Source organism: Eurosta solidaginis, chromosome 2 (assembly GCF_040869045.1).
Source record: "Eurosta solidaginis isolate ZX-2024a chromosome 2, ASM4086904v1, whole genome shotgun sequence".
Taxonomy (NCBI): domain Eukaryota; kingdom Metazoa; phylum Arthropoda; class Insecta; order Diptera; family Tephritidae; genus Eurosta; species Eurosta solidaginis.
The window spans coordinates 118,070,112-118,083,114 of record NC_090320.1 but is presented as its reverse complement, the minus strand read 5'-3'; the positions used below and the strand labels follow the sequence as shown (position 1 = coordinate 118,083,114).

The window sequence follows — 13,003 nt, the reverse complement described above, 5'->3', positions numbered from 1 at the left end:
CACCAGAGAGATCATGTCCTCGTGGGCGGCTGACCTGTTTCATTCCTTCTCAGTGTCTGGTTTTCATTTGACGCATGCGCGTCTTGCCTAAAGAGGTACGCCTGCTATAAACCTGCACACCATTCAGATACAATATTCATGGAAGTTAAGCAGCTGCACCGAAACCTACATTTTTCGAAATACAAATGCAAATTCGAGCACAGCTCGTTTTTATTTACCTTTCAAAACTAAAGCTACACAACCAATTTCCATTCGTCAGGATTGCCCGAAAACAGGGTTTGTTCCTGGTTTACGTAACCAAACTGGACTTAACTCTCGCAGATCGATATCATCCAACATTACAGTGTATCATATAAACGTAGCCCTAATGTAGAAATTGTTGTTGTTCCCGAACCACTTCGTCCGACCACCGCTGTGGACTCACCCGGTTGAAGCGTGAGATGCACGCGCCGGAAAACTAAATCGTACGTTTTCAAAGGTCATCTTGCCACGCGGTTGCGCTTTTTTGGCAATATACCAGTGTGTAGTGGAATTGCACATTACCGGTCGAGTATTTCCCAACCACGTTGCGCTGCTCCCACGCCCTTATTGAGTTCAGTATAAAAGTTGGATAAACCATTTATGGATATCGCTGAATAACCAGCGTCTAATATGAAAGAAAATAATGCACCAACACTGAGCGCATCGTGTATGACCAACGTGCCTCCATAATCGATTACAGAAATTATTATCACATTACCAGAAAACCCAGTCAAACCAAAGAATATTGAATGCGCTTGGACTTCTTTATAGCCAAGATTCAACGCATCTGTAAGTAGTGCGTCATAAGCTTTGCTCTCTTCATAGTCCTTGCAAAATCCTTTGACAATTTTTACATTGCCTAAACGTTCTTCAGCTGATTTCGATATATCAGCGAATTTGTCCAGTAGGTTACGTGTAATGTTGCGTACATAATGACCGCATACTATGGCTATACCAGCAACGCATGGTACAATACATGTGCTAACAAGCGCCAAGCTCGGTGAGGTGTATATTATCAATAAAGCGCCAGCAATAATCAATACTGTTGAGCGCAGATAAATTTTGACTGAGCGAATTCCCGACCATATATGTATCATTCACTAAGCGATTAAATAGCTCACCAGTACCCTTTGTATCAAACCAGCCTGTTTCCTGTAAGAGCATGCGACGATAAACGTTTGAGCGTAAATCCTTTATTATACGTAATGATGCACTATTGGAAAGGTAAACTCTTAATAAGTTCGTCAAACCACCCACAATAAATACACCAAGAAGAATAAGTGAAAATTTGCAAATATATTTCCCAAAGCAAAAGGTACGCTCATCGTGATGGCTGAAGAGACCACCAGACAACCCATGGCGGCCGTAAGAACCAAGTTTTCTGTTTTCGCCAACCCAATGAGCCGGACCGGGCGCCGTGGTGTGATGGTAGCGTGCTCCGCCTACCACACCGTATGCCCTGGGTTCGCACCCCGGACAAAGCAACATCAAAATTTTAGAAATAAGGTTTTTCAATTAGAAGACATTTCTTCTAAGCGGGTTCGCCCCTCGGCAGTGTTTGGCAAGCGCTCCGGGTGTATTTCTGCCATGAAAAGCTCTCAGTGAAAACTCATCTGCCTTGCAGATGCCGTTCGGAGTCGGCATAAAACATGTAGGTCCCGTCCGGCCAATTTGTAGGGAAAATCAAGAGGAGCACGACGCAAATTGGAAGAGAAGCTCGGCCTTAGATCTCTTCGGAGGTCATCGCGCCTTACATTTATTTTTTTTTAATAAGCTGGACCACATTTTTTTCTATTCAATTGTAATTTGCCTGTTTTTTTTTTGTTCAGGAACATCTTTAAAATCACCCTGTTTTTTTAAATTTTGATGTTTTGCCGTTTTTCACCTCAGGATGATCGGGCGCAACACCATAACGCACTAAACCGAACGGAACTGACAATTGCACTATTAAATCTACAGTACTGCCGCTAAGATGTTTAAGGATGTACGGTGCCGCATAAAAGCCATCTGGTCCAGCGCCAAATATACAAATTCGTTTTGTAGAATTCATCCCATTCTGACTGGTGCTTGACCCTTTCCGTCTGATACTGTGCCAGAATTGTTTTGCATTTGATGTAAATGGTAATCGTCGTATGATCACCATAATACTGTTTTATGGCCTAAAAACGATGTATGTGGAATATTATCATTTGCTAATTTTTAGTTTAATTTATATTATCACAGTGCAAATTGTATCTTTGGCAGATTGAGCCCTTTTCAAAGCACTTATTCCAGTGCATATTCGATTTTTTTTTCATTCGCATAGAACATCATGTATTCTGGGTCGTAGGACCAAATTAAAAAATCTGTGCGCCATAGCATGCTAGTACGAACAAACAAAAAATCCGAATTCCTTGCAACAGTGCAACAGCACTTCAATTATACGGTTCTGTTATGAAAAGTATTTGTTTCCAATGTCGCAGTCTAGGAATAATTTTAAAAGCTTTGGGAACCTTCCCACTTCGGTAACATTTCATTACATCTCTCGGACCCTGGGGTCTATATCTATGCTAATATTTAGGATTTTTTTTCCGCTCCATAATCTATACGCAATATTTGCAAATTATCATCATCTTTGTTGCGTTCTTCCAAACGTAGTACATCTCGTAATATACGCTTGATATTTATTGAGACCAAAAACCTGCAAAGAAAAAAATCCATTAATACATGCATAAATGGGCATCGCAAAAGTGTGACAACGGACAGCGCGGCCGACGCCGCAGTTGGAGCACCCCCTTTCGCGATGCCGGTATCTCTAACATAAAACGAAAATCCGATACGAAACCAAATCTCCATCTCCGGGCTCCCCACGCCAGTAACCTGAAAAGAAAAGAAAAAAAATTAATTAATTAATAAACAGAATATATTAAAGAATCACGTATTAAAATTTACTTACCATTTTTTACTCCTCAATTATCACCAACCGGAACCCCACCATGCATAAAAATGAAAAGAATTAAGCAACGGCGAAAAGAATCATTCGATTCATTTACCGTTTGCTTCAATTCATAGAAATTTACATTTGTGCGTATGAATGTTCGCTTGTTTTTGCTTTGCTGCTGGTATGCGTATTCCAGTGCGCGGACCTTTTTAAAAAAGGGAATGGTGGTAGACGAAAAATAGTAGTAGTTGGTAGATTTTTTTCTTTTCAAGAAAGTCATAACTACAGTTTATATTTATACCAAACAATTCACAATTTATTGCAAAACAAATAGATCACATCTCACAGAAGTAACAAAAAATATACACAAAAGAAAATATGTGGAAATTTCCGTAGACATATATTATGCCTATACGATACTCACTTTTTTCCTGTATTGTGAGTGTGAAATACTGACAAAAATGTACCAAAACGTCTAATCACAACAATATTCCAAAGTACCAAAAATACTGGCACAAAATAACCGACTTCGGCATGTTATCGTTTACGTAAAACTTTTTATTTTCGTTCAAAATTATTCACAAAAAAAAACTGATGAAAATAGCGCAGAAAATATTCGCGTGCTCAGTTACTACATTTATCTCATCAAAAAATTTATTTCTTGTTTAAATTTGTTCACAAATTTTTCAAAATTGACTGATTTGGTCAGTATCGCCTCCTAATGTTAGTTGGGTGGGCTCGGCAATTAAATACTTTAAAATGAACGCAGTATACGTTTTCAATGCGAAAATACTGAAATATTGATAAAATCTAAGTTTTGGTGGTAGAAGTAGTAGAAAATGAAAATGGGTCAAAAAGCTGGTAAATCTACCAATGCGGTAAAGTGCGTGCACTGACTGTCCGTATACTTATACCAACGTATGTACATATATATGCCTATTTTAAATGTACATTATATTAGTGATGCATAAAAAGATGCAAATGGGTAACCAAAACCCGTTTCTGACAATTCGGTATCGGAGCCAAATACTCTTCGGGAACCGTGTCATTTGATAAAGGCCGTCAAGTAAACAGGACTTCAAGCGAAATTGGAGAAAATTTGAACAAATAGTCGAAGGGCAATACAAAAAAGGTAAAAATTACACATTTTATACATTTTACCCTCCTTCCAAAACGAACCTTATTGATTTTTTTCATTATATAGCATAAGTTTTTGCGGTACATAAATTTTTTTTGCGGCGGGCAGAAAAGTTGTTGGTTTTTAGCACCAACAACACAAATAACAACGACTTAACAGATCCCACATTATACACTCTCTACCCGGTTCGGCACCTGAATGTGCGAACCGAAAATCGTAAATGTTCAGTTTTCTGCAGCACTCGTATGCGGGGATAGCTAAAACGCTACCGGGTGACACAAAATAAGTAAAATAGGGCACTAAAGCCCCAGACACATAACGCGCATGGAAAGAGGCCATGCACATAACACGTGCGAATATCTTCTTAGGCAGCTACCGAGTTTCACCCCACTCACACGAAAAATTTAATTAACAAAGTTAGGGCTTACTCGCCACCGCACGCAGAACGAAGCAATATTGAGCTCGTGAATGCACAATCTTCTGTGTGTGATATGTGATGCTTGACTGCTTGACTGTCAGAAGTGAAGTGTAGAAATCTTGACATCATGGAAAAATCTACTATACTTTTTCACTTCCTGAATGGAAAAAATTATTAATGTAAAACACGCGGTGGTGAGTATTTAGTATACTGGTAGATGTATATATTTAGTTTAATCATTACTTTTCCCTCTTTATTTCCAGGAAACGCAATGGTTTTCTTCATAGCGTCGCTTTCTACGGTTTAACCGCCCGAATTTGTTGCGCGATTTTTGCCTAGCAAATGTAAATGAAAAACGAACGTAGCGACCTTGGTAGTGGAGTTTTTAAATAAATAACCTGCAACATTTGCTAACCTAAATCGTTGCTAAAGAAGGGTAGTTAATAAGTAAAGCGGTTTGTGTAGAAAGGCAAATATTCGTGTAAGCCAGAAGCATAAAGTTGCATATATAAGATGAAAAAATAGCCATATTTGGGCATGTGACGACAATATCGAAATAAAATGAAAAACGAAAATGGTAGAAATCTGATTAAGCGCAGTCTAGAAAATCGGTTGTGTATTGGAAAATAATGGTGAAAGTTTGGAAAAAGTGCAATAACGAATTTTCATACAATATTTAATTGACTGCCAGCTTTTACGTGCTCTTTCCATATTGGACTGAATACTTCTCGTGTGCGAGAATGTTAGAATCTTGTTGTGTTGTACCACCCGCATTACAAGACTATTGTACCAAAGATGATATACAATTGCTCACTCACAATATTCCAGAAGTATTGCTGCCCAAGTATCAAGTACATGTTCGATGTCGCGGTGTGATTCCGGCAAGAGGTTACATTGTTGGTGCTAGCAGAAATGAAAATATGACGGTTTGAATAGCAGTAGCAGCAGCAACAACAGTATGTATTGTACAATGTATACAGCATTTTTTTGAAAATTTCGATCAAAAATATTCAGATATCATTGTAAAATTGGGCTTTAATTGTTTTATGAGTAATATTTGAATGCTTTCCACAGTCATTCTCGGATCATATTCGTGAAGATATTTCAATCGCCTTGGTTGAGCTTTTTGATACATTTTGAATGCAATTATCATGCATTTATTCTGCGTATCTCATACAAAATAGGATACTACTACTTACTTACTAGTTAATCAGGGGAGAAAGCATGCGGAAGTGAGTTGTTTGAACCAAAGGTTCTCGCAAACAAACCATACCATACCAGTTCAAGAAGTGAAGTGTGTGTTTTGTGTTCGTTCAGAATTTTTTACTAAAATTTGTGAGATTCAATAAATTTCAGCAAACAACGTTTGTAGGCTTAACCAGCAAATTTATTTTATATTCATTAATTAAATGTCGTATAAACGCAAACAAGCCATACCAATATACGACCTGCGTCAAAATCTTAAAATACGATATGGTACGGGATGTTGAAGCCATATCCAGGTACATATGTCAAGAGAGTTTCACCCACCTGGGTTTCAAATAGTTCACAACCCTTGTATTGTCTAATGGTTGGAGTTGTGTTTTCTGGGACGCCGAAGGTGGAGAAATGGTTTGGGACATCTCTTGTTAGGAGCAGTATACAGTATTTCTTGTCTTGAAGAATAACATTTTAATATATCGTGTCTGAACTTCATGATTGAAAAAATGTAAAATTTTAACAAGTACAACGTTCATGATTCTGTGAAGAAAGATTATCAGAAAACATTCAGAGAGCTGAAAAATGATAAAAATTTTGATCACCTAAAGTAAACACATTTGATTCAAATATGATTCCAAAATGTGATTGAAAAACCATATTCAGTTTTTGGTCATCAAAGGTATTCATATTTGATTATTTCTTTTGTGTAATTGTATGATAACTCATTATTTAGTCAGAAAGAGTAATCAAATTGTATTGAACTGTAGGGAAATTCAAAATTTGATCACCTAAATGCTGAGTGGGTAATAGAAACAATAGAACTCTATACAAAGGGCGTAGGCTCGGGACACCATATATTAGGCGGTAATTATATGCGTTTGATGCTAATATTGCAATAAGTTAGAATGGATCATAAGTAGCGTGCCTGCACTTTGGGGATGCTAATAAATTGCTTACAAATTTAAATTGACCTCAAATATTGGGATGAGTAAGGACAATATAGGTATGTTTGTGGTAGCCGAAGAGAGATTTACAAGGGACTTCTACAAGGCCTTATTAGGGTCATTGCGCGCTCTAAACCTTATAATCGCTGATAAGACATACATGTACACACATACATCCGTACATTGTTTTAGGAGTAGAGTAGCAAACGGAACTAAAAATGATCTAACATTCATATATATTTGTCAGACCCTATATTTAGTACTATTGTAGCTTTTAGCATTATGAAGATGGATGGACCATAACGTGTCATGTTAACACCTTTTCGCCGGCTTCCATATATGTATGTACATACTTATATCTTGATTTCTTAATATAAACTTAACCAATGCACCACTTCTGAATCACAGACAATACACTTTAAAATTATTCTGGAAAGCATGACAATAACCCATAGCAACCTGAGGTATTTCCACGCTATATTCCGAGTAGATACTGATCACGCGTCAACTAAGCAATGATAAGTTACCAGAATATACTATTGATAACTGAGTAATGCAGTTGCCAACGTAGGTATAACGTACGTATTTGAAGCTTATCCAACATTTATTAAACATGTTCGGGGTGGCGTAGAAAAATAAATAGACAGTGACGGAGAACGGTCTACATACACCCCCCTTTTCCACTGGATTGAAAGGCTAATAATTTTCCTGAAAAAATGGGATTATACCGTGGTATAACTGACTCACTTTGTTTTATTGATTTTCACAATAAACTACAAAAACCCTCCCTTTAGCATAAAATAGCAAAGCTATGGGGAAGAAACAAAAAAAAAACAAAAAACCAACGTCCATACAGTACACAAATAATCTGTTTTAGTATGAATAACCTCACGTAGCTCTAAATAATGTTGTTTTATAATAACATCTTGAAACCGTCGTGGCGTTGAGGCTACTAAATTCGTTAACAGGAGTTATACTGTTCTAAATTTCTGTGATGCGTTCTTTGAGGACAGCAGCGCTAGAAACCGGGTTTTTTTTCCATGCCTAAAGCCGTTTAGTATGCTTTGGAGCCTAATTTCGGAAAACATAACTTCCCCAAAATTATCGTTTTGCTCCATTACCGTGATCGGTGCTTCATAGGGTAATTTTGGTTTTTTTGAAATAAAGTTTAAATAAAAATGATTGGAAACCTTTTGTGCTCCACGCACGTGAGAAAAAAACTTTGCGCGCTAAGCTATCAGCTTTTAAATTTTAAGGAAAAACTTTTTTTGTCAGCCATGAAAGTCTTAGAGGAGCATGTTGAAGATATGCCATTATCATGAGTAAAATTTTGGGAACGTGTTGGTTTGGCCTCCATTTGTTTGTTTGTATGAATGTGACTCCGGCAAATAGGAGGTGTGTGAATGGCTCCGCTAAACATAGGAGCGTATAGTTCACTCATGCCAAAACAGGCAGTTGTATGAATGTGACTCCGCTAAAATAGGAGGTGTGTGAATGGCTCCGCTAAACATAGGAGCGTATAGTGCACTCATGCCAAAACATAGGCAGTTGTAGGGTTTGGTGATAATACTTCGATAGGGTTTGGTTACGCGCATCGGCGAGGAAAGCTTTGAGTTCGGATCGCAGTGCTCGAGAGGCACCGACGAAGTTTGTTCCGTTGTCGGAGTATATGTTCTTCGGACATCCTCGCCTGGCGACAAACCGATCGAAAGCTGCTAAAAAGGCGGCGGTACTGAGGTCAGTCGCGACTTCTAAATGAATCGCCTTGGTGGCAAAGCAGACAAAGAGGCAGACGTAACCCTTTGATATGCGGCATCCTCTTCCGCTATAAGATTTGATGTCAAACGGTCCGGCAAAATCTACCCCCGTATTGGTGAAAGCCCGGGAAAAGGTGGTTCGCTCTGGAGGTAGATCTCCCATCAGTTGGGTTTGGGTCCGTTTGCGGAATATGGTGCAGGTTTTGCAATTATGTATGACCGATCGGATCATATTTTTTACCCTAGGAATCCAATATTCTGTGCGTAGGCGACGAAACATCAGTTGGTTCTCACCATGCAGGGTATCTTTGTGGATGAACTGGACAAGAAGTCGTGTGAGCCGGCAGTCATATGGCAGAATTATCGGGTGCCGTTCACTGTAGGGAAGATCCTTGGCCCCTGAAAGACGACCGCCCACCCTCAATATGCCCTTTTCATCGACAAGGGGGGTAAGAGGCAGGATCTCACTCTTTGATCCGATGAGTTTCCCGGATTTTAAACTCGAAAGTTCCTCCGAATAATGCTTCCGTTGGTAGAGAGTTATTAAACGATTTGTCGTGGCCTGAATTTCATTGGGTGAAATGAAGTACGATTCCGCTTTAAAGGAAGATTTTGTTTTAGTATTGGTTCTTTGCGAAAACCTTATAATATATGATATGACCCGCAAGGCTCTTAAAAGTTCTGAAAACCTTTCTAGGATATCCTCATTTCCACTTATTTTTGATGTGGTAAAGGCTTTTACGCGCTTTTGCTCAATATTTGTCTGATACTCCTTTTCTTGATTTGGCCACTTTGAATTGTCTTCTTGTAACCAAGAAGGTCCCTGCCACCACAAGGAGCTTGCGACTAGGTCTTTTGCTGACATCCCTCTGCTAGCCAAATCTGCTGGGTTTGATGCAGACTCTACGTGGTGCCAGGCACTGTTCCCTACCTTTTCTACGATTTTGGTTACTCGATGAGCAACAAACGTTGACCAAGAGCAGGGAGGTTTTTTAATCCACGCTAAAACAATCGTTGAGTCAGTCCATAGATGTGTATGGAATTTTCCCAAGTTCAGGTTTTCGCGCACGGTTTCTAAAATTTCGGCTAACAAGACTGCTCCACACAGTTCTAATCTGGGTAGCGAAATTGTTTTTACGGGAGCTACTCTTGTTTTCGCAATTAGTAGGCTGACGTGGACCTCCTCATTAACCCTTGCCCTAAGAAATATTGTAGCTGCACAGGCTTTTTCGGATGCGTCGCAGAATCCATGTAATTCAACGTCCGCATTTAGTGTAAAATTTACCCATCTTGGTATCTGAATATTGTTAATATCCGGGTAGTCCTCCATAAAGGTTTGCCATTTATCTAGGGTACGCGTGGACACTGCCTCGTCCCAGTCCGTTCCTTCCAGCCAGATGTTTTGCATTATGATCTTGGCTACTATGATGACTGGCGCGAGCCATCCCAAAGGATCGAAGAGTTTGGCGATCGCTGAAAGTATTGCCCTTTTTGTCAGGGCCTCACGATTTTCGATACGTTTTGCGGTAAAATAGAAATAATCCGAATGCGCGTTCCATCTGATGCCTAATGTTTTGACTGTACTCGCATCCTCGAATTCCAGAAAATCTTCGTTTAGCAAGTGGGATTTTGGGATTCCTTTCAGTATTCGGCTGCAGTTCGAAGTCCACTTTCGCAAAGAAAAACCTGCTGACCGTAGTACGTGGGTGACTTCCTCCCGAGCTTTAATTGTAGACTCTATGCTGTGGCCTCCTGCTAGCACGTCATCGACGTACATGCTTGTATGCAGAATGCTGGCTGCTATGTGTGATGAAGTCTCTACATCATCTGCTAGTTGGTGCAGTGTCCTTATTGCCAAATACGGAGCACAGTTAACTCCAAACGTTACTGTCTTTAATTCATAGACGTTGATAGGATCCCATGGATTATTGCGAAATACTATTCTTTGGTACTGGGTTTGGTTGGGCAGAATTGTTAGGTCGGCCTGCAGTACGGGGCCGGTGTATAACACTTCATTCAAACTAGTGCCATTGGCAGTGGGACACGATGCGTTAAAAACTACTCTTACTTTTGTAGTCGTGCTCTCCTCTTTTATTACCGCATGATGAGGCAAAAAATAGCAATTTGTTGCATGGGGAGGGATAATTGTGGGAACTTTTGTAATATGCCCTAGTGTTTCGTATTCCGCTAATACTCTGTTGTATTCAGTTTGCAGGGCTCGCGTTTTCGATAGACGCGTCTCGTTTTGGTAAAACTGAGAGCAAGCGCTTTTCAGAGAGGGCCCTAATGTGATGCTGTTTGGAAACCCCTGCTTGAATGGTAGGGCTACGATGTATTTCCCATCAGTATTCCTTTTTGTTGTCGCTTTGTAAAGTGCCTCGCAATAGACATTATCCTCAGTGGGGGACCTTTTCTTAGGGATATCTTCTAGTTCCCAAAAGGCAGTCAATTGTTTCTCGATGCTGATTTCATTAAAAAAAGATACTCGGTTATTAATTGGCTGAGTTGCTTCTGTGCAACCGGTTAATATCCAACCGAAGACGGTTTCTTGGGCGAGAAGCGTATTTAAGACGTTCTTCCGTATGCCGTCTAGAATTACTTGAGGATAAATGTCGCCTCCTAGGATTAGGTCCACTGGTTCGTTAACGAAGAACCTTTTATCCGCCAGAACAAGATCAGGGAACTCTTGTCGAGTCATTGCGTCAACTTGACATGTTGGAAGATCCCCTGTCAACTGAGGTAGGACCAGAACCACTGTATCAATGCATACTAAGGGGTTTATAAGGGAACCCAGTCTTATGGAGCAGGACTCTTTCACTTGCGCAGATGGTGTGTTATTAATGCCTGAAACTTGGACGTGCAATCGTTTCGATGGCAGATGTATTCTGTTTTTGAGTCTTTCTGTTATAAACGAACATTCAGACCCAGAGTCTATAAGTGCTCTCGCGGTGAAATCCACTCCATTATAGTTTATTTTCACTCGTGCTGTGCCTAGTAATACCCCCTTTGTTGTATGTGCATGACAGGAAGAGACGCTATTAATATTTTCTTTTCTCTTTTCAGAGTCCATCCTTGCCCTTGCCTGTTGTGAAGTGGAGGGTATGTTATCATTGTTATGTTGGTTGCCCCTTTGGAGCGTTGTTGATGTTGTTTTTGGATGAGCTGTCGGAAGGTGGAGCAAGGTGTTGTGCCTTGAGTGACATGAGTTGCAGTTGAATGGACTCGTGCATCTTGTCACTGTGTGCCCAGCCGACAAGCAGTTCAAACAACAGTTGTTGCTTTTCACATAAGCTATTTTGTCTGCCGTGGACAGCTAACGGAATTTTTGGCAGTTTCGTAATTTGTGCTCCTTACTGTTGCACATCTTACATGCCGTTTTTGGAACGCTGGCTTGGTAAACTCCAAGTTTTGTAGGCATTTCCTTTGAACTATTCGTATGAGTTTTGGGCGGCTTGGATGGTTTGCTACCCTTTATGTCAGACACAGTTTCTAGAGTCTGAAAACGGCTGGACAGGAATTTGTCCATATCCTCCCATTTTGGGATGTCCGTTTTCTTCTCTACGGTTTGTTCCCATAGCGCCAAGGTGGATTCCGGGAGCTTTGTGGAACATAAGTATGTTATAATTGCATCCCAGTTTGTAATGTCGATTTGGTGACATTGAAGAGCCGATATGCAATTATTTATTTCGCGTTGTAATTTTTTTATTGCTGTTCCGCATTCGTATTCGACTGCCGTAAGATTAAACAAAAGCTTCAATTGCGTGTTCACTAGGACACGCTTATTCTCATACCTGTCTTTTAAGTTTTTCCAGGCTGTTTGAAACCCTTCATTCGTCAGGGAGCACCTTTCTACTATTTCTTTTGCTTCCCCTTGAGTTTTCTGCCTTAGGTAGTAAATTTTTTCAACATCTTGCAGATCCTTGTTGAGAATATATAAGGCCGTGAACATATCTCTAAAAGCCGGCCAAGAAAGGTAATCACCTTTAAACTCATCGGTATCGCAAGGGGGCAGCCGGATTTTATGTCCATGATTCGGATTGGTTTCCACTTTTGTGGCAGGGACATTTGCAGGTGGTGCTAATTTTTCCACTTCAGCAGCGATCGTAGCCATGCATTTCATATAGCATGCGAAACAGCTTTTATTTTTCTGCTTAATGGATTGCAGGTCCTCTTTCGTAATATCTGTAGAGTTGAGGAGACCTTCATAAAGTGACTTTGTCTTCTTCCATAGTGATTTCAGCTCCTCTTGCTGTATTGCAAGGGTGTGTTTGTTTTGTTCAGCGATTGGCTTCGCATTGAACTCCTGCTCAAACTCCACTATGGAGTCTGTCATTCTTATGTAGGTCTCCATTTTTTTTATTATTTTAAATATCTTGTCTCTTTTAAGGAACGAGAGCGGAAGTAATGACTCTTAGTATTGTGCTTGCAACGAAAGCGAAACTATAAGAATTGACACAGATAGAAATCTGTTTCAAGATTTAATGTGTCTAATTATTTGTGTATTATTGTTGAAATTTCTAAGAGTGACACAGATAGAAATTTGGATGCAAATTTAATGTGTCAAAATTGTTATTTGATGAAAAGGTGTAGTGGGCTAATTGTGCC

At 39.8% G+C, this 13,003-nt stretch overlaps 1 pseudogene; it reads right to left on the bottom strand.

Moving 5' to 3' along the window:
• Positions 1 to 233: 233 nt before the first annotated feature.
• LOC137241623 (ATP-binding cassette sub-family B member 10, mitochondrial-like) lies at positions 234 to 2,071 on the bottom strand (annotated as a pseudogene).
• Between the last annotated feature and the right edge of the window lie 10,932 nt (positions 2,072 to 13,003).